General features: G+C 38.5%; 1 protein-coding gene across 3 annotated transcripts in view; it reads left to right on the plus strand.

The window, feature by feature from the left end:
• Positions 1-6,073: 6,073 nt before the first annotated feature.
• NRIP1 (nuclear receptor interacting protein 1) overlaps positions 6,074-23,016 on the plus strand; it is a 71,708-nt gene continuing 54,765 nt past the window's right edge. For all 3 annotated transcript variants that reach the window (XM_026844797.1, XM_026844752.1, XM_026844771.1), the window contains exon 1: positions 6,074-6,158. The gene's annotated coding sequence lies outside the window, so the exon portion shown is untranslated. The remainder of the gene's footprint in view (positions 6,159-23,016) is intronic.

The following is a 23,016-nucleotide window of genomic DNA, read 5'->3' on the forward strand; positions in this document are numbered from 1 at the left end:
GCCTCGCTCCCCGCCGCCTCCCGCCGCCCCGGTAGCCGCGGCGGGCAAGGCCACGCCGCCGTGGGTGCCAGCGCCGTGGGTGCCAGCGCCGTGGCCTCTTGGTGGTGGCACACGCTCGGTTCCCTGCTTCCCCCAAAGATGCCTTCTCATCGCTTCGGGCTCCTTAGGGACGTCGCTGTTGCCTTTCTAGACTAAAGGTTACTTTTTCAGACGTGTTTTTGTGTCCCTGAAGCCCTTTAAAGGTGTTGGGGTTTTTTTCCCTCCCCTTCCCCCTCCCTTTCTCCCTAGGGAACGTGTTCTTTGAGGCTGTTCTTTGCAAGTGTCAGTTGGTGATTTAAGTTGGGAGGTAGGGAAACCTAGAGAAACGTAGTGCAGGCAGGATAAGGGACAGCTTTGTAATGTGCAAACAGCCCTGTGTCTGTGCTGCACCTCTCTCGTCTCCTGTGTTGCAGATTCTGATGATTTATTAGGTTTTTAGTTTAAACAATAAATCGGCTAAAATGCTTGACACGTGTTGAAGATGTTGAAAAAACGGTGCGATTTCTGGCTTTGGCATTATGTTGTCGTTAGGAAAGCTGAAGTGGAAGTTGTCCTCTTCTGCTTCATCTCTCTGGAATCTGGAGACTATATTATTCCTTGTTTTATTTTGAGGGGACTTGCCTGCAGTGTCTGACAGCTCACAGGCTGATTAGAATTTAACTGAGTCATGGCACTATAAATGTTCAGAGATACTGTAAAGCTTTATTTAACAAAGAGTGCGAATCCGGTCTTCAGAGACCCGCGGGGAGGAAGCAGTCACTTGTGGAAAGGGGGGTGGTGTATCCCTGAGCCAGTGGTAGAAAACGTTTTTCTTTAATACTCAAATGCAATTCACTGTTTCTGGGGCTGATTGAACACACTGGGAGGTGACACATGAAGGTGCCATATGACAAAAGCTTTCTGAGCTGAGGATAAGTTGTGGTTAAAATCTGATATAATGGCATCTGAGTAATTGTTGCTATACGGGTAGCAAGAGTTGACATCTTGGAGAGCAAAAGTTCTCTTTCAGAACGATGTTCAGGCAGATTTGGGGCTTCTGCAGTCTAAGGCAACTGTCTTCCCAAACTCATGGTTGAGAAGTCTAACTTGTTATTTTATCAGTGGTCTCTTGACATAGAGTTGGCATTGACACTCCAAAGCAAGACACCAAGTGTGTCATGAGTGAAATGCATATGTAAGGCTGTTCGTTTCGTGTTGAGTGAGATGGAAGAGGTAACACATAGTGACTGTGTGTTTCAGGTAGGGGTTAAATCTGACCCCCTCTTAGGCTGGCCTACAGCTCTGAGTTATCTAATGAGTGAGAGCTGTCAGTGGGTTTCAGACCATGCATACACAGAATATAAGATGCTGTCAAACTGTACTGGATGGATTTTTTATTTTCTTTCTATTAAAGGTAGAAAATTACCAGATGAAAACGTGCGCTTCCTTTCTGTTCCCTGTACTTGTTTCCCTTTCTCAAGTGAAAGGTGTGCTAATCAAAATCGGAGGAAAATAAAGTAACTATAACTTATTATAGTCATAAAAACTATGTTGATAAAGAAGTAAAAGTGAAGTAATGTTTTTGTACTGTAAACTTAAAGCCAGTGTTTGTCACCAATTAATCAGCTGCAGTGTTTGATAGCTGTGTTGAGGGTGAATCTGTTCTGTAAAAGGCACTGAGAAATTTTTTTTAATATGATTCTGTAAAGGTTATAGAACTCAAACATGAATTAACTTTATGGTGATCATATTTGCCTGTAGCTTTTGCTTAATGAGGGATTGGTTTAAAAGAATTGACAAAGACTTGCTTGCTTAAAGCTTATTTTGTCTTTTCAGTGCTGGATTTATTTTTCTGGCTTTGAATGTTGGCAAAAGGTTTCTGTAATCCGGCTGTATTATTGTTAGTGGTGAGGGCACTGTTAATTTTACCAGTGACAGTGCGGGACATTACTATGTTAAAAGATAAACTGTTTTGCGTTGTGCCCAGCACATGTATAAACTTGCCCAAGGCAAAGCCAGGGAGTTGCATTTCCCACAGTCAGCTGTCTTGCTCAGGGTTGTGCTTGACAACTCCTTGCAGGGCTGTCAGAAGACATGAAGGCTGTAATATTTTGTTACTTTTAGAATGGGCCTTCAGAACTTGACTGAACCTCAAAACCCCAGTGTCTTGCAGTATTTTTTCCTGTATACGAATGTATGGGGAGCAGAGGGGTTCCGGAAGAGAGACTGGGGAGGGTGTGGGGTTTCCAGCTGGGTGCCTGGCGTGGGGCCACCAGCCCCTTTGCGAGTGGGGCTTGGGTGGCCAACCTCCCACACGGAGGGCCTGCGGGCGGGGGAGGCTGGGCTCAGCCATGCTTTCTCCCAGCTGCTGGGGCACACGTCGAGCGATAGGCTGGGTGACGAGCAATAGGTAGGATAAATGGGATAACTATCCTATGGATTAAAAAAGGATAAATACCCTTTTGGGACAAGAAGTGCAAATTCTGAAGTATAAATCATTACTGCTCAGCAGGGGTTTAATGACAAGGCAAGTGGAAAGATAATGTAGGTAGGGAATGAAGCCTGAACAGGAGGAAAAGGTATGATAGAATATGCTCAAATGTACAAAAAGATAAAAACCATAAACTTGACAGTCTGTATAAACAGTCTTAAACTAAAGACAAAAAGGTTAATGGTAGCAGCATTTGTGGTTTGCTCTTTCTTCCTGCCAGCAGGCCAAAACGATAAGAGCAGTAACTATCTGAACTGCGCTGGCCTGCCTATGGCAAATAAGAGGAAAGTTATGAGGAAAGTATTTAAAAGGCTTGTGGTGTTGATTTTGGATGTTATAGTGTTAGGGTTTTGCTTTGGGTGGACATCTGTGATCGCATAGAAGCTTTCTTATATCCTCTGATGGGAAGATCCGCCTCAGAAAAAGCAGGCAGAGAGATTCTTTTGGTAAAGATGAATGCCTACACTTTAGTGTTTCTGGATTATTTATTTCAAATACTTAGAAATGTTAACGGACCTATTTAGCACTTGAAAGAATTAATTTGGTAATTGATTTGGCTGTCTGCTGCAGGTCACTTGGCTTGATGGTTGAAGAAGGAGAATAGGAACTGAGACTCACGTATTCATGTGTAGAAAGGGGAAGAAGCAGTTGCCAGCCATCTCAGTTTGGGTCAGACACCTCCTGGCATAATCTTCTCATATTTAAATTCTTACTGAAGCTCATTGCTCCTGTTTAACTGCCTACCTTGAGAGAAACTATTTTCATACCACTTGTTTCTAAATACTCTTTGCCTTCAGCAGAGGAAAACCAGTTTCGCTTATAGACAAAATCAGATTAAAAGCACAAGCTACAGATCTTCTGTTAGTTGTCAGTTTCTAAGAGGTTGAGTTTAGCGTAGAAAACAAGCTCAGTGTTAGGGAAGACTTCTGGTGGGCTGCCCTTAGATGTCTCAAAGTAAGCTGTGAGGGAGTCATCATAAGAGATCAGGTGCTAGATGTAGAATGTGTTTCAGTCTCCACTGAAAATATTGTTTGAAAACAAATAGGGGAGTATTTAATTTGCCTCAAAGTGCTTAGTGAATTTCTGTGTTGAAATGTGTTTAAGTAGTATATCTTGTTTGCAGAAGAACAGTATTTTTGTTCTCGCTGGTACTATGCTGGTACTGCTGCTCTGATGCTGATTTTTTTTCACAGTGAACTTTAAGATTCATGGCTGTGGGCTTTCTACTTCTCTGTGTCCCACCCTGCTATGAAAATGGAGTGGGAATGGAAATTGAAAAGGCCTTTTTAGTGATGTAGAAAGCAGGACTTGCCTCAAAGGTAGAAAGAAATGATCATTCACATTGTGCTGTTGGCATTATTCATGTCATCACCTGTCCCGCTTTCAGCAGTTTATAATACAAAACAAATATTCAAAAAAACCCTGCAAGATGTGTAAAGCAAGTGATCCAGATCTGAAGTTTTGGGGAATAAAGTATTATTCTTGAAAAGTGGGGTTTCTTTTATGTTTTGAAATAGTGTTGGAGGAATTTGGAATTTTCCCTAGAAAAAACAATTAATTCTTTTGTTCTTTTCTCTGAACTCTTATAAACCTTTTGTAGTCACTTGGAACAATGCAGAAAAGACTGTTTAATGCTGACCTAAAGGAAATCCTGTCTATGCGCTGAACCTTGATGGCAGTGCAGTGCAGGGCATTTGTTGGGTGGTGGGTGTTCCCCCCCCGAAATCTGTCTTCTCTTGGAAATAGGAATACTTAAATAGAACGACTTGTCAGTGGTGGAAAACATTTTGTCTACATGTATAGTATAGAACAGAAATGCTGGTATGAACTATTTTTCTCAAATTAAGGTAGCTTGAAAAGGTGAATGCATTTTTTAAAAAAATGCTGCTTCCTTCTGCTCTAAGGGACCTCTTGTGCCTTTTTTTCCTTTGGTCACAAAAGTTTCCACATCCAGCTTATTTGCCTTTATGGTGAAAATGGGGTCGGGAAGGCTTTGAACTATGTTTATTTTCACATTTGTCACCGTACCTGTCATTTCTCTGTTTATTTTAACTGCAGTGGTAGCTTTATATTTTTTTCCTGATTAAATTCAAATGTTGATGATTGCTACTGTTCAGCGGTGCAAATTTTTTTCTTTTGTGATGTATGTAGGGGAAGGATTTGAAATATGTCTGTATGTAGTATTTCAGGGTATTTACGTATTTTTCGGCTTAATTGGATCTATTGTTTTTGTTGGGTGTTGATGCTGGCAGTAGTCCAGCATGCTCCTGTTATTTCATGTACCTGAAAGCTTTGAGTAGGTCTCTTTTGGATGCTGACCCATCTATCAACACTGGTATTTTTTTCTATTTTCTCCCGTGTAGCACATCGCAGTGGTCAGTTATATGTTTTCTCTAAACTGGCTTTAGCGCAAGTGTTTTTGCAGAAGGGGGAAATGCTGAGAGCTGTCCCCAATGCACACACTTCCCACTCGGCCCCTCTCCACCCCGCCCACCTGTAGCCACCTGTGGGGTCCTCCGTGCTGGAGAAATTCTGTTTGAAAAGCTCTTGTACGCAGTTTATTGTGAGAACAGAAGCTAAAGGTGTGGAAAAGATGAGAGGAACTCTCCCTCTGCCAAGCAAGAGGAGGTCAAAGTTCAGCCAAACAGGGGAGAAACTCTTATTTTTGCGTGGGGTTTTTTATATTATCATAGTTTAAATTTGACTCTTGATGCATAATAAACTTGCTTCTTGGGTGGTAACTTGGTGACAGAAGACCTTTAATAATGAGGTTCGTCACAATAACAAGGCTGAAATAGCACTAATAGCAGTGATCTGGCCTAACAGTAAGTTTGCATCTTCTAGCAAAAGTTCACTTGGGAATAACAAAGAAGTGCTGAGCAGAATTTTTAAGGTGATGTTTGTGATGGATAACATCTTGTAACTATAATAGTATATACTATTTAATTCCTAAATATGTCAAAAGCAAATATTATTATTTCTACGGGTATAGGGTTTTTTAGCTAACTGTGTGGCATTTAGTATTACATTCACCAATCATACTATGTTCTTGTCTTTTCCTTGTGTGTCTCTCTCTCTCTCTCTCTCTCTCCCCATATATATATATATATATATATATATAAAAATTATAGGGACTTTTTAAAAATTAATTTTTTTTACATTCATAGGTGCCTGTTTGAAGTGTTAATCAGTAATCACTACATAGGAAGGACGGCTTTCATGTCACAGCTGTTTTTTGAATGAAAGGAAGAAAAAGGACTGTGGCTTTGAATGAGAGTTGAATGTGGATTTTGTTCTTGCAGAAATACTGTCCATGTAGTTAGTCAATACAAGTCTAGACAGTGCAAGTTGTTTCTACTTGTTTTACTGATGGGTCTGTTCAGAAGACTTTGATATCTGAAGTTTAGAGCTGTGTTTTTATTCTGAAATAAAAATGTTATTTGTAATTCTTACTAGCTGAAATAAAGCATTGCTCTCTGTCGACACCGACAATAAGAAAGTAGATAGAAGTATATTGGATGGGTATGCAGACTTCCATAGGACAATTTCTGCTGTTCTTTTCAGATCAAGCATGGAATTGTTGAGGAAGAAAATTAATGCATCCTTGGACTCCTGAAGGAAGAGCTTTCCTGATGGAACCACTTTCAAGGTAAATAATTTGTTTGGGTTATATACCTTTCTCTTTGGTTTGAGGTTTCTTCTTTCTCATGAAATCTGTCTGCCATGTAAAAGTCTTTCAGGATTATAGTATGTTTTGAAGTGATAAATTTTCAAGTTAATCTCTCTTACAGTAAAAGAATTTTTTTTTAGTGTGCTGATTAAAGAGAAATAAGTATTTTAGTAGCGTTTGAACTTTTTGTATGGAGTTTGCTGGTAAGTCCTGAAGATTTAGTTTACGTGTTTGGAAGGTAGCAGCTAGTGAAGAACTTGATTTACATGTAATTTCAGAGTGAAAGAGAAGATTAAGTAAAATTTACTGTGTTACAATCTATCTTATTTTTTTAAAAATAAAACAATTCCGAATTGAGCTTCTGTGGCAAGGGACTGTCATGGTAAAGTCATTATTAGATACTATATTACAGTGGCTTGTAGACATTTAGCACCACTGTCATTTTGTTTAGATCTGCTCCCTTGGTTCCCATTTCCTAAATCCTATTTTCTTTGATACCAGGGAATAATTCCCTGAGTGTTGTCCAGTGATTGCTTATGTATATGCACTTTGGTTTGTGAGTAATTTTATTCACTTGAGTAGCCCCACTGTCCTCGGTGGGCCTACATGCATGCCTAAGAACTTGAGAATGCTGATGAGCATAAAGAATACAATTTGGGCATGTAATGGTTGACAAGCAGTTGTTGTTTTGTTTCTTGTCTCTCTTAGGACTCATTTGCATTGCCTCCAGTGGCAACTTTGTGAGCATTAGTAGAGAAGGTCTAGAAGCTGGAGGCAGTCATACCAAATCCCAGCCTGCAAAACTTCTCGCATATCCATTGTAATGACACAGATTGCAGATGCAAGGATATGTATTTCTTTTTTTTTTCTTTTTTTTTTTTTTAAATAAATCCATATGTTGCTTGACTTCATTTGAATACAGCACTGATCTTGTGTGCTGTAGTTTGAGCATCTCCAACATGGAAGCATATAGCAAAGTGAGCTTACTAGAAAATATCTGCACTTTTTAAATTGAGGAGACTTGGATTTATCCAGAATGAGTGTTTTGTAAAAAAAGGGAGATCAGGATGAAGAATCCATTTTCTTTTTTTCCCATAATGTTTCCTATTTGATTCCTAAAAAAAAAAAAAAAAGTTGTATAGCGTCACTGTAGTACTTAGTTGTTAGTTTTCTGAACAACTGTAGTTACAGGAGAGTTAATTGTACTCTTTGCTGGTATCTGAATTGGTAAGATAGGCACTTTGAAATTAAATCATAATTAATTAGCTATTTAAAACTTAAATTGTTTTGATCAGCGGGAGATGGTCACTTACACAGCCTTAACGGAAATTAGGAGATAGTGGATTTTGTGGCAACAAGCTTTTTGAAATATTTCACATATTAAAAAATAGTTCAAGTGGTTCAAAGTTTTGTTTCAAGACAGTCACCTCTGTTTAAAAGCAGTTCTGTTAGTCAGAGTTGTGGGAGTGTAAGCTGTAAATAAGGGTCTTTGCACCAACTATTCAGCTTGTCAGTAAGGTGGTTAAGCTAAAGATTTCAGAAAATGTGTTTCTCAGTGTATGACATGGCTGGTAATCCTGACACAGTTTGCATTCATTTTTCCATTTCTAACCAACATTATGAAACAGTTATGTTCGATGTCTTGACTATTTTTTTGGGGGGTGGGGAACAGGTTGTTTATTGGTTATAAGGACTAATCGTGGAATACCTATGTTGGTACACAAATTTACAATAGTATGCAATGCAAACAGCTTTTATGTGCCGTAGAATTGTGTCTTGATCAGAGGTTTGTTTTTATCACTGGAATTAGATTTCTTGTTTTAAGTTAGAGTTCTGGACCATCAGGGTGGTCTTTTTCCGAAAGAGTACACTCGTTTGCCTACATAACTGTTGATCTTGTTGATGCTGTATAATCTTCATGATGTAAGAGACAGAAGAGGGCAAGGCAGTCATGCTGAAGTTGAGCTTGCATCAAAGGAAAAGTCTGTAGCAGTGACCTAAAATTTATAATTTTATTTCCTTGTTCAAGTTTATGCAAGCCTGAGAAACTTCAGAAGATGCAACTCATGAGAAGATGCAGATGAGACTTAAAAACTAATAGCAAGTATAACTATTTTGTCAAAAGAACAAGGTGGTGACTCAGCATGAGCAATGTTGGCAGAGGCAGCCTTTAATTGGGGAATTGGTCACTGTAAACCAATTATGTCTTATTTTTAATGATAGGTTTCAGAGAACAGCAAATGAGTGTAGTGTGATTTTGACTGATAGTATATGCTTTCTTGTCAGATAAAAACCTGAAAGCCTGAGGATATGAAGTTGCAAACAGAAATTTCACTTTTTTCCCTTCCTTTTCCTCTGAAGAGGAAAAAGTAGGCTTTGCAAGTGGAAGTAACTCCACTTCTTTTGCTGTGAAACTGATTAGCATTTGTATATAACCTGTCTTTGGGGACTTGCATAGTGCTTCCATTTTGTCAGCCTAGGAAATTTGGTAAAGGGATTGGTAACTTAAAGGGTAGAGAAATGCCCCTTGTTCTTTCTGTAGGTTGGCATTTAATATTTTACAGCAAACTTTTAAGTTTAACATATTTGAACTTGTACTAGATAGGGTTAATAGGCTAGAACAAAAGGTCAAAGCACAAGGCATTAGGCTTAATTAAGGGAGAGCAGGAGTGGCAGGAGTATGTGACAGTTAAATGGGTTTCCCACAGACTAATGTCTGTTACAGTGCAACCATGCCTCAACTTAAGTGGGTTATTTTGTGCAAAGGGCAGCAGTGATTAGCAGTTTGACATGCCAGACATTTCTGGCCAATCCCATCTGTTTTAGAGGTTAAAAAAGCACACCTTTGTGAGCTGGTAGATTGATTTGTGTGCCTGTCTGGTAAAGAGTAGAAGTCCAAGGCCGATGCTGTAAATGCCAGTTATAGAATATTGTACTTTCTTAGTTGCTCTTTGTTTGAACTGTCAACTGTGTTGTAATGGGGCTAACAGCTATAAAAGTGACCGTGCAACATGAACAACGTGGCAGGGCTGCTGCGGCAATTGTTTTGAATCAGAAAGGTCCGGGAGGAATGTTTCCTCCTTCCTCAGGTTTGCTTTGAATGCAAACCTGTAGGCTTTGGTCGTCTCACAGTGTTTTGCTTGGAAGGGGAATCTCACTTAATGCGCTCCTGTGTAAGGCACACACCTTTTCTTTATAGCAGTTGCTGTTAATGTGTTTGTCAGGACGTTACCTGCCTTGGCACAAGCAGTTTTACAGTTCCAAGTCCTGTTGGCTAGAGGAGAATTTCAGTACTTAAAAGGTTTCAGTATTTATCTCAACTTTGTTACGCTCTCTTTATCCTTCCCTCTCAGTTGTTTAACTGAGATGATACATGTGTATTCTGTTGTTCTCTCCTGTGTAGCTGTTACTTTCTGGATGGTTTTTCTGATTGTATCATGAGGTTGCCTTATAAGCCTAAAATAAAATAGGTAGCACATTAAGTCTTGACTGTGTTTCTCGTCATCTTTATGACTCTGTAAAGTCAAAGTTATGTTACTATTAATATAAGACTATTAATAAATCGTTGATGCAATAAACCTGTTTTTGATAATGTTCAAGGTTCATACATAGTTGAAGGTGATTATCCTATTTTAAAATCAAGTAGAGGTCAGACTGTATTGTAAGATAACTGACAGTGACCCAAATGATATGCTTCAAGACCAATGACAATCTTCCTCACGTTAAGTAAATACATGACTCTGAATTAAATTGTTAATGTATTTTGTGGTAACATGCTGATTAACTTCATTTGTATTTTGTGAAAAGCAGTGAGATATATGTGCTCACTTAAAAGTAATGCCTAAAGCTCTCATTTTTAAAAGGCATAGGTTTAAGTTATCCCTATTTTCTCTCTCCGCAATTTAAGCAGTGACACTTGTAGCTAAATATAACTGAGAAATAAAACTGCATTAACATTTGGCACCTTGCATTTAACATTGCTACATTAATTTTAGTCACCTGTCTAAAGTATCTTGTTTTTTCTCCTTGCAAATATTTTTCTTTCCCTTGCTTTATTTAAAAGAAAATAGAAATTGATGATAGTAATGACTTGGTATTCATACTGTAAAGACTGTTCCAGGTACCTGAGCTTTTAACAGTTATGGCCCCCTCCTGAAGAGATGACTAATTTGTGATTTACAAATAACTTGTCTTCAACTTATCTAGCTTTGTAAGAGACACCTTAGTTTTTATTTTCTTGTGAAAGTGTCTTCCTTTTACTTCTGTTTGAAATGCCTAGAAATATTTTCAGTGTCCTTTAGGATGAGCAAGGCAGCATCATTATCTTGCAGTTTATTTAGTAACATGGAGCTGAAATGGGCATATGCAGCATCATGTTCTCTATGGAATAATATCTATTTAAATGATTTGGATCTAATACATATTTACATGAAAAAATATCTTGCCCTTCTCTATGGGGAGAGAAGGTGAACAAGCATAAATTTTATAATACTCATTGCTTCTCTTGCACTAAATCATACTTAAATTGCAGAAGGTTGTTGGCTTGAGAGTTGTGTAAAAAGTGCTTGGCTAGTAAAGTGAGGGTGCAGGGAGATTTATCTAATTTAATACTAAGAAAATGTTGTCAGCTGCAGTGCATTGATATGGGATTGCCTAAATCCAAAATCTGTACTTTAGATTTTCATACATGCGTATTTGTAATATTTTCATGGTTATAATATAATCCTGAAATGATCCATTAGTGCAGTGTGTGTGTATATGCTATATTTTGGCTAATTTGATTGCTATTGATCATACTTGAGCTATTATCTAATATCTTGGGAATGGGATGGACGCTGTGTCTGCTTTTCTGCTGTTTCAGGGCAGAACATACTTTTTCAAGTTTCTTGCAACAGTTATAATAAAATCCTTATAATTGCTGCTTGAGTATAATTAGCATTTCCTGCTCTAAGCATAGCACAGATTGAATAATAGTTTTTCAGGTAGCATGTTAAAGATTGTACTCAAGACTAAACACAGAATGTTTTCTCCCCATACCTTAAGGATATAGTCTAGTTGCTGAAAGTGGAAGTCTAAGCAGTGGTTTTTATTGGGCTTGGGCTTCTCTCTGAGTCTGGGGAGTTCATGAAGTAGAGTGGTGTGGAGTCAATATGGTGGCTTCTCTTCTACTGTTGCACTTTCATCATTGGATAAATCCCAACAAAACTATTCAGTTTAGCATTACTGAATATAATGGCACTATACTAAATATTCTGTAATTGTCAGTGAATTGGATGCATTTTAAAAAATCTCTTCTTTTGTATTGTGCCTTTCAGTTATAATATTCTAAAATATTTGCATAAGAGATTCATACCGCTTGATTGGCCATTAGGCATTAAAAACAACTCTGAAGTGTCCATTGTTTTCAACTTTGAATAGTTGTCAAAAAAAAGAAAGGATGCACTCAGTCTCTGCTGTTTCAGAGGATTTGCTTTTTTGATGTAATAGATGAAAAGGTGAACACTTGGTTGGTATGCCTGACCCATTACAAACTGAGTAGAAAGGATGCTGCACCATGGTTGTGTAAACTGGCCGACTATGGATTTCTCCTTATTTTACATTTCCATACTCTTTGACCTTGTTAGTTGTTGACTTTGGACTGGAACAATTTCAAAGTCATGTAAATGAATGTAATTAAGGTATTGCTTATCATCTTGGAGAGTTCACAGAGATGCTTATTGGCTAGAAAGGTTTGTTTACTTAATACAGAAGGTTAATATAAGGTTAAATTTCACTCTGTAAAATGGCTTCATAATGTTTTTATTTAGCAGCTGAAGAAAATAGTGTTTGAAAAGGCAAATAATAGTTTTATTTGACCTCTACATGTTTCCTGTAGCTTGCATTGGGAAAATTTATCTTCATGGCATATTCTTATTTCAGTTTTTCTTTCTCCTCAGAGAAAGGAACCTCTCAGAACTATTTGTAGGCCTTTTGGTAGGAAAGGAGCTACATTAAGGCAGGCAGTAGAAAAATATTTTACAATAATTGCCATAAGTAGTCCATTCACTTCCACTTACGTCTTGTTCCCCCTTCTTTTTGCCAGGATGGGAGTCATGCTTTGTTCTTTGGTGCTTCTTCTGTCTTGATTACACTGCTGATAAAAAGGTGAAAAACCAACGGAAAACAGCAGGGAAGAACATCAAGCTACTGGTTTCTGCCTTAATTTCTCAGGCAGTATAAAGTATAGGGTCTAGGCCTCCATTTTATTGTCTGTAGCCCTCAACTTTGTTTGAATATAGTTGTTTTGCTTGCTTTTCATGGAAAAAATTGCTTGTCTAAGTGATGTTTTTTTTTCTCCACTCACTTCAGAGTTTTTGCAGGTATCAAAAAGGTGGTGAGTACATGAGAACCATCATGTAAAAAAAACCCCAAACCTAAACACCCCCCCCCCTCCTCTGTTCCTACACCTGTTTCATCTCCTGCTTGTGGCCATTTTTCTAGAAATGCAGCTCCCAGCAAGAGAAGCAGGCATTCCCGGTGGGTGGTGGTGTCTAAGCAAGTGTGTTCTGCCAGCCCTGTAACTGGGCTGAGTTTGGTGGGGAAGGACAAAACTACAATCAAACTTGGAAACAACTCCTTCTGCACAGCACTTTCTGGAACCATTTGGGCTGCTTCTGCATCGACCTTATTTTGCAGTATACTTGCTTTTGTGATTTTTTTTTTAATTTTTTTTTTTTCCCCTCATGTAAAGAATAGAACATGGGCCCCTCGTTGAGGTAGCTAATTTTCTTCTGCTTACTAGAATTTTAGGTGCTTAATTAATTACACAACAATGAAAATATCCTTTAAAGGCTGATTAAATCAATGAATAGTCTTATTTGACCATTTCTAGCTTGTGGAAACACCCTGTAACTCATACCTAAGAGCATCCTTCTCCTCCTATTTTTGTAAGAGTTGAAGACTTCAGGTACTAGTCTGTGCTTCCTAAATGTGCAGCTAGGACAATAGCTTAATTTTTCTTTAATAACAATCATAATATTGAATAACAATCATATCTTGAAGCGATGAAGGTGATTTCACAAGAGTTAAGCAAAATCTCTCTTGGGCAATATGTGAGAAGGAGGATAAGAAGCTAAAGTTGAAAACAAGAATATAATGATATAAAAGGGGTGGGGATTGGAGAGGAGGAACACCACAGATAAATGTGAAAATTTTGGAAATTGGAAGGAATGGTCGTGTTGACTTCAGGGTCAAGATTTCACCAGAATTCTAAGATGATATGTTAAAAGTCCTAGAACTCCCTGAATAATGGAGAAGACGTGTATGGTTATGTGGTGGAAAGGCAAAACCACCTGAAGCATGTCCTTTATCTGTTACTTAGAATCACAGAATGGTTTGGGTTGGAAGGGACCTTAAAGATCATCTCGTTCCAACCCCCTGCCATGGTCAGGGACACCTTCCACTAGACCGGGTTGCTTGAAGTCCTCTCCAGCCTGGCCTTGAAACACTGCCAGGGAGGGGACAGCCACAGCTTCTCTGGGCAACTTGTTTCCATGTCTCACCACCATTACAGTAAAGATTTCTTCCTAATATTTAACCTAAATCTAACCTCTTTCAGTTTAAAACCATTACCCTAGGCCCTATTATTAGGAGCTACTTATTTATGGGAAAGAAGGGAAGAATCTACGCACCTTTGCTATTCACTTCTGTTTAACTAACAGTACTAAGAGAAAATCTGGTCTGAACTGCTCAACAGTAGCCATATAAGAGTGCAAAATTTCTTGAAGAAAAATTTCCCTTTGCTGCTGGAGGTCAAGGTGACTTTTCAAGAATCAGTCCTGGTTCTCTCAACTTACAGGTGTTTAATTCTCTGCTACCTGAAGTTTTATCCTGCTACAAAATAAATTCAAAAAAGAATATTTGGTAAACTGTGCTGATAGCATTTTGTATCCTCTTTGCACTCCCTCACATAGGTTTAACTGTCAAGATGAAAAGATAACAAGGTTGTGCAGAATCACATTTACTGTTTACTGAACTCTGGCTTGTCCTTGGATTGCAGTATCAAACATGAAAGTTTGACTGTGTCTTTTGGATATAGCTCTTCAACACAGTTGTCTCGAGTGCTTGTTCACAACCTTTTTTTTTTTTTTTTTTTTTTAGCTGGTTTGTCACATGTCCAAGGCTATCTCAGCACACATATGACACAGCTGGTTTTTGATCTGAAATACATAAAAGGTCACTTTCCCAACTTTATCTTCTGGACCTCAAGTTTTATAATTAGTAATTTTCTACTCTGAATTTTCTTGATGAAAAAGGGTCTGTTCATTGTGCCCTTCAGGCCTTCCAGGCAACTTCATTTTTGCGTTACCCTGCTCTGGTTTTGTTTTCAAAGTATTCTAATGTGCAGTAGGGGAGATGAACAGTGTTTGATGCTGCTTTTTGGGGTAATACTGGATATTTTGAGTTACAGTGCTGTATGGTTCTTCTGGATCTGATGTCTTCAGAGCCTTGTCTAGGCAAATATGAACTGTATTTTGTCTCTAAAACTGAACTTAAGCATTAAAGCAGGTCTTAAAATATCCTCTTTGTGCTGATGATCATGCTATTTCTGTGTCTCCTACTGTATGACTTTGTTGTTATTTTGTTGAGGAATATTGCGCATGCTTCACAAGTTACCAGGAGCACAGAAACAATCCAATTTCCTCTGTTGTGGCCTTTTGGGGATATTGTAGGCCATTTCTGTTCTGCTACTTAAGTAGATTCAGAGCCTCAGATATCAGTTACACTTTTGGATAATGGATTGTATGAATTTAACATATAAGCATGCTCATCTCCTTTTCCTGTCCTCCTTAAAGGTCGCTGTACGGGGGGGGAATGTTGAGTCATGGACTATAAACACTTGTAGATCTGCTATCTGATCTAATTCTTGTTAGCTTACTGCTTGGTGCTGTGGCAGGTGGACTTTGTCAGGTTTATCCACAGTGGTGCCACTGACCATAGTGACCTGCTCTGTTCCTCTGCAGAAGGTCCCTTCCCTGCAGTGGGATGGCGTAAGTCAGGGTGTGTTGTTTCCTCACCCACAGCCCTTCCTTACTGAGCAAAGAGAAAGAAATGCAGTTGTTCCATGTGTATCATAGACCTTATGCTGTGGAAAACTTAGTTTTGTTAAACTTTCCCACGTTATGTGGAGATCATCTGCAGGATTTGAAGAACTCTGACAAGATGCCCTGGGTTGTAGAAATAATAGTGGTTGTTTAAATAAATCAGAAAAATAACATAAAATACTGAATTATTCTTGGATATTGCAGTTATTGTGCTGCAGTATCAAAACTGTAGAAAGGAGAAATACTCATTGTCACATGCCCTTCCAATAGTCTATTAGAGCTGGTGGTACTAGGAACATCAAACACACTTAAGCCTGGGAGGGAAGTATTGGATGGGATTAATTTTTCAGTTTCTGAACACCTGTCATGCTGTCCCGGGGACAAAGCACATAGTGTGGAGGTTACTTTTTGGGTGTTTTGGGATTTTGGGGTTGTGTTTTTATGGTTGGTGTTTTTTAAATTCTAATTTAGATTCTGTATATGTCTTCTATCAAATGATCTCTCACGTTCATGTTTGGAAGAATTCGGGCAGCGGGCCACCTTATGAAATAAGTGAAATTACAGTGATGAAATTTACTTGTAGAAATTTTAGGGGGCAAAAAAAGGTAGTGATAGAAGTTCTTGAAGGGGATGAGTTGTGATTATTTTGTATGCTTACATATCTTTGAGTGAGATCCTTACTCTTTCTGGGTAAAACGTCTCGCTGTATGGATCAAATGTGAAATTTCTACATGTGTCACTTTTAAAACCATTTCTGCAAAAGTTATGTTTGGAGGCTTCTCATGACTTGAAGGCTACAGATAATGCAGTGTTCTTCAGCTGTAATAAATAAAAATGAGATAGAGAAACAAACACATGCTTACCTTTCAGCCTGCATAAACAGCCTTACTAATTAAGATAAGGGCAAATATTCCTATGATTTTTCTCTTTTGGTTTAATCACTAGACTAAAGTGTAAATGTAAATATAATTCATGAACTCACTTTTCTGAATTCCAACTCCCCATGCATGCACTAATGGTGTGTTCCATCACTCTATTCCTGTACTTGTTATTTACAAGTGAGTCACTTAAGATATGTAGAAATAACTGGTAATTACTAAAATGAGATGACAGAGAAGAAAAAAAGGTATAATGTCTTCCGTATGCCTTTATTACCTCTCTTTGGTTACCTTGTATATGCTGTTTAGTCTTTGCAGATTGCTCATGTGTAATGCATGTATAAAAATGTTTTCTTCTGGAAGTACTTAAGTGGTTTATGTTTGAGTTGTTCAGCGACCATGGCACAATGGTGAGGCTTGTTTCCCATTGGATTTCACCAGCATTGAATATTGATACTTTGTAGTCTGTGGGCACAGCTTCCTTTCAGTTTACAAGTGCTGTTTGCCATTATTTGGGGCTACAAGCCCACCACAAACAAACCTATCACATGTGCATAAGTAATACAAGTTTGAACTAATGTCAGCTTTGTTTTTGGAGTTGAGTACCTTGGTTTAAGATGGATAACTTTTACTTAACTATTTTTGTCTTAGAGTCTCTAAATATACTGGAAAGCATATTTAAAACTAATCAGACTGCGCTGAAATGTAATACCCATGCCCTGTCTGCCTCCCTTCCCCCCAATTTGGTAATTTTTATTTTAATATAGTCCATTGCAGGCATTGTCTGTGGGCATACTGGTGGAGCAAAGTGATGAGAAGCAAAGCTGTGAAGTTTGGTCTGCCATGAGTATACAGAGAAAGAAAAGATATGAGCTGTCCTAGTCTGAATGTAAAACCCAGTATTTTTTTCTAAATATAAAGAAGAATGTGGATGGATAAGCTGGAGAAGGAATGAATTGGGTTTAGCAGTGGGCATGCTGTAGAGATTTTTATTTTTTTTTTAAAAAAAAAAAAGAATCCTTTAGTTTCTGGGAAAGCCTCCTAATGTGATAGGAATGCAATGGAGACTTACTGAACACTTGGAATTTGGAGGACATTGTTACTCGTGTCATTGGAAATACCGCTTTGTGGTGATATTCTTAATTCTCCAGCATTTGGCACTTTAACTTCTATGTGACTTGTTTGATTCTCTGTCTGTGTGGGCAAGAGGGAAAAGTCTTCATGAAATAAATCTGTTAGTTAACAGCATGCAGATGATGGTAACTTTGAATAATTCCTTTGGCCTAGATTAAGTATACTTAAATTTTACAACTTGTTAAACAGTGTACAGGGAAGACCAACCATGTGGAGGGGAAAAGCGATAGCAGAGGGGAAGGTGCTGTGTTGTGTGAAGCATGCTTTAGCAACATGACTGTATGCAAGGTCGCTGGAGCTCCTGGAGACTGTCTCAAGAGGAAGAAGGGGAGCTGACAGGAGCACCATGTGGCTTATGAATCCTGTCAGTGACCTTCTGAACATGGGGTTTGCTCTGATTCATGAAACAACAGACTGCTAGAGACCAGTGGGAAAACGTGCTGCTCTGTGGATCTAAGAGCACCACTAGGAGCAAGCTGTTTAAATCTGGTGTAATGTAAGAGGTAAAAAATACAATATTCTAGCTTGTTGTGTGTTCTGTTATCGCATAGGACTTGCAGAGTCTGTTCTGCACACATGCACACTTTTTTGCTGCTTGGCTGATAAGGTCATTAAATTAATAGCTTTAAAATATGTTTTTATAAAATGTTATAAATACGTATTGTGCTGGAACTGCTATGAGCCAGGTAGCCAGTCTAGGGCATGAACTCTCACAAGTGGAAAACTAGTGAAATGTGATGTGTAACTAAAACCGTGTAGCAGTTCTAGGCAGCAAAATAAAGGAACCGATCCATGCTGTACCTCCCAGCTCTGGCAAGGGGCTTTAAGATCCATCAGTGGCTGACTTAATTCCTCCCCCATCCCTTTTTAATGACTGTAACAGTTTGTGGTTTTTCTTCCCAGCTGTTTGCAAGTGGAATGGGAAGAGCTGACTTAGTCTAAAGTACCCTACTTCTTCCTTAAATAGCTCACATTGTCACCACTGGTTGTCTGAAGTGTTCCTTTCCTTTCAAAAGATATGTCTTATATACAGGCTTTCAGGTACAAGGCCCTTCTAAATAAAAGTGTATAAACAGACATTGGTTAAAATTGTCCTACTTGTGAGCTGTATCAGGCATAGCTAAAGCTACAGATGTTGAATTGTATCTAGTAAAGAGAAAGGTGCCAGAAGGTTTAGTTATGAATTTATACTTTTAAGTCTGTGGTAGGTTTACTCTGTTACAGAGATGCTGTCAAGCCTAAGCCTGGACTGGCTACCTTATGAACGAAGGAAGGTATGCTTATTTATACTTCTTTTTTCTGTAAAAGTTTGGGAACAGTGCTGTGTTTCTTTCACATCTTGCAGCATGGCTTTGTTGAAGTCTTTGTGACAGAAAGTACATATAATAGCATGCATGCTGTAGGAAGTTATGGGTCTTGGCCTGCAAGCGTGGTGTCCTGAACACAAAGGTGAATCTTGTTTTGGTTTTTCTGCTCTTTGTGGGAAAGGGTGGGATGCAAACCTGTGGCAGTTTGACTTCCATGTCCTTGATGTCTCCAGTAGTGGGACAGACAGACTCAACAGTGTTATCTGGGCAGAAAAAGGATAAAAAGTATCCAGACTTGAGTTTAAAAATTAATCTAGGAAGGACATTCTAAAATTAGATTAGAGCATGTGAACATATACTTGTGAGGAAGAGAATGTAAAAGGTTTTGGTCCTAAAAGAGGCTGTTTAAAGGGACAGCTCTAGGCATCTCCTTTAACATGACAAAGTGCACCTTTGGATTTTCTTAAAAATATTTATTCTTGTACAAGGGAAACCTGTCTTGGTTTTTCACTGCTTCCTGCTCTTCTCGTAAGCTTCAACACTGGGTGTGAGAGACCATCAGACTAAAGCGTAACACAGCCAAATTTAGGTGATATAGCCCTACAGCATCAGGAGAAAGTGAGCCCTTTTTTGACAGGTGAAGGCTGAGTTTGGGACCAAATAGTTAACACTTTCTTTTAATATCTATATTGCAGTAAATGTGGCTTTTCCAAGGACAGTAAAGTCCCCTAACTGTACCATGCACTGATTCCAAGGGGAACTTGTCATGAAGCTTGGTGAAACTGTGGGTCTCCTATGAGTTAATGGTTTGGTTATTGTAGTTTCCTTTTGTTGGAAGGAGTAGATTATATCCAAGGAAGAAGTGATTTCCCCACCCCACCTCAAAGTCTGTTTTCCATTTCATATGCTGATGATTGTTTTGTAGTACAGGAGAACAGAAATTGTAGCTGGAAATAGTACTCCACTGTGTTCTGGAACATGAACACACTAAAGCCACATGAACACGCTAGAGTAAGAATGGGACTGTTAAAATTTTACAGGTGCAGGACTAGAATGTGGGGCTTAAGTTGGACTGACCATCCGGAAGAGAGGTTTGTGGCAAAAGTATACCCCATCCCAGAGCCCAACAGGCTTACATTAGCATTCCTGGGTGGATGTTCAGTCTAGCACTGACAAACCACCAGGTTGTAGTTGCATGGAGGCATTATTTAACAATAGAATATAAGAAAAGATGCTTGCATAAAACTAGCAAGAAATGGCAACGTCTTCCTAGCAGCTCACTGCATTAGATTAACCTGTGCATCAGGCAGGGATAAAATTAAGACCAGGTAAGACAACAGGTAACCCTTCCACCAGACATAGTCTTCATTCAGAAACAGAGTAAATACCCTTATTTTGGTTTTTATCTTTTTTTCTCCTCTTGCTAGATTTAGAGATTAGAAGGCGACAGGAACCTGACCTGTGTTTTAGTCTGAGAAATTGAAATAGTTCTCTTACTTGACCTCACAATACAGAGGCAAGTGCTCTGTTACCTGTGTATGTGGCCAACACAGTAGGGATTCAACGTTTTTATCAGTGGGGGTTGTCTAACCTCTGCTAATCAATTTCATTTTAAACCAGTGTCAAATAATGTGAGATTTTTGCTTGTACAGAAGGGCAACGTTGCATAAGTGGGAGAAAGTTTGGGCATATTCACTTAATTAGATATGGAAATACAAGAATAGCAAGAGTGAATCCTTACATAGAAAGACCAGGTATACAGATTGATATTACAGCTCAGTTTCACTGAACAGTAAAGTCCTAGCCCCAGCCCATCAGTCCTGCCACTTCACTCGTACAAGCATAGATAGTGGTATTACCCTGTTGGGAACAGTTTAGGGAGGTGTAGTTATTTGTCCTATTAAAAATATAAATGTTTGTGCTACCTTCATTACCTGAGCCAGCTTACTGCAAGATTAGGAAAGAGAGTGGCGTTACTGATGAGAGTTTGTGGGGAGGTGAAGGATATCTAGGGAAAGTCTTGTGCAAGGGCACGAATGGAAGCAAAGGAAGGTAGGGGACTGAAAGTGATGGTTGTTGGTTTTTTTTTTATTTAGTTTTCTTTTATCACTACCCCTGTGTGGTAGGCTCACCTGGGCCTATGGACAGATGATCAAGAACAGTGGCAAGAGATGGATAAACAAAAAAGTGAGTTACATATATGTTAGGTGACTCTGAACAAGAGGAGTGCTTCCTTCCAAGAGACTGTACCAGTGTTGAAAGCTTTCTGCGGTTTGTTTTTGTCTTTTCTCTTTATTTTGTCTCTCTTTTTTCAATTTTCTTTTTAGCACTTCTCCAAAGTAAAGAAAAAACATAATCAGGTATTTAAGTAGAAGATGGTTTTGAGGCATGATGTGTATGAAATATTCTACTGTAGTATTGGTAAAGGAAATTTTACTAAATCAGAAGACTGACTTGTGTGTCACATTGTTTCATCATAAAATGCAACTCTCTACTATGGTTAATAAATGGTTATTCTAGCCTAGTATTGTATGAGAAGGCACATATTACCACAGTAACTTCTGAATGCATTGAATAATCTAATTTAAACAACAATTAAAAAAAAATTGATTTTATGAAGACCACTAATTTCCTCTAAGTTTTTTAGTAACAGGTGAAGAGGACAGGCCTTAAATAATTTACAAGTTTGCCTACAGGATAGAGAAGTGGAGCAAACTTATGGAACTGTTCCACCTAACAAGCTGTCATCCAAAAGTAGTCTGTAGGGAGAAATAGTAGGTATACATGAAAATGTTAGTATAATTGGGATAAGAAGGCATCAATCACAAGAAGCAGATCTAATTTCATAAATTCAGGTTCGTGAGACTTTTCTGACTTGGAAACATGAAACATTCTTAGCTAATAGGCTGAATTAACAGTAAGTAGATAAAATGGAAATACACTTTTTAGATTACCACTTCATAGGTTTTGTGTTTAAAAAAAAAAAGTAACTTTTTTCTAGTATTAAAGTGTATCAATTTATTTAATAGCTTAGTAAACATGTACTGTTTTAACTAAAATAATATTATTAGGGAGGTATGGTAAAAGCAAGCAGTGTGTTTTTCAAGTAATAAAGTATTCTATCTAGGAGTTAACTCTGTACTTGTCTAGAAATGCTGATAGCATATTCCTAGAGAAGTGGTTTGAAAGACTACAGCTTCTGTGGTGCTGAAAAAGCATTCATTTTGTTTTTTAACTCCATAATATATTACTAACAACTCATTGTAACACTTATACGGAATCAAACCAAGATAAATATCCCTTAAATGCTCTCCTCGTGTTTTGTGTGTGTATGGTGTAGAAGCATCACTTAGAGCAATAGGGTTCTCCTACATCTCTCATGAGGGCAGGGGGCTCTAGGATTAGATTGTACTAAACTAATAAGTCTGTGAGTGGAAATGTGTATTTCCAGAGAGGTGTATTGCAAATGGAGATGTGGAGTTCTGTGAATTGAAGTCTTTTCTGCCTTTCTCATTTTTAGCTATCTTAAGGGATCCTGGATAGTCCTAATGTTTGGGTTCTCTGCTTGATGCAGAAAGACAATTCCAGGATGTGCAAAATTGTTGGGATGTGCTAGATTGCTGGGATATAGCTGGCTGCCACTCATACCAGGATTGAGCAAAGGGCACTGAGATTTGCAGTTCTGGGGGCATCTTTCCTATAACATAGACGTTGGGCTTGCTGGTTGGTATTCTTGGTTCCTGCCATCAATCTTTAATCTGTGCAGCTGTTGTCTGCACTAGGAACTTGTGTACATAATACCTGTTCAATATGCAGTGTTCCAGAGCTATGCTCTGAAGACTGTAGGAGACCTATTACAAAGTACTGATGTCCGTACATGAATGAAAAAGCAGAAGAGGCATGATTGGTTATTTCCAAATCCAAAAACCCTCTTGAAAAGTATTAATATGTTATTAACATTTTGTTGACTGCAAACATAGATACAGAATCATAGAATATCTTGAGTTGGGAGGGACCCATAGGGATCATCGAGTCCAACTCCCTGCTCCTCATAGGACTACCTAACGCTAAACCATATGACTAAGAGCGTCATCTGCTCTTTGAACTCTGCCAGGCTTGGTGCTATGACCACTTCTCTGGGGAGCTTGTTCCAGTGACTGACTGCACTCTTGGTGAAAAACTTTTTCCTGAAGTCTAAATGGCTGAGGAAAAGACCTGCTCTAGCTTGTAAAATGTGATCACTGGGAGATTCACTGGGCTTTCTCCCAGTAATACAAGCAGACTGTGGTGATTCCTGTTGGCTTATGTTGAGAAGTATTTTGTACTTCCTATTACAAGTACTGTTAGGGTTAATTTTGACTGTTGCCATATTTGAACATTTTACTCCTTACCTGGCTCTGGAACAGTATGCACTGTATAGAACCTGTCTCTTATA

The sequence above is a fragment of the Athene cunicularia genome (genome assembly GCF_003259725.1).
Source record: "Athene cunicularia isolate RWA chromosome 1 unlocalized genomic scaffold, athCun1 chr1_part1, whole genome shotgun sequence".
In the NCBI taxonomy this organism is placed as follows: Eukaryota; Metazoa; Chordata; class Aves; order Strigiformes; family Strigidae; genus Athene; species Athene cunicularia.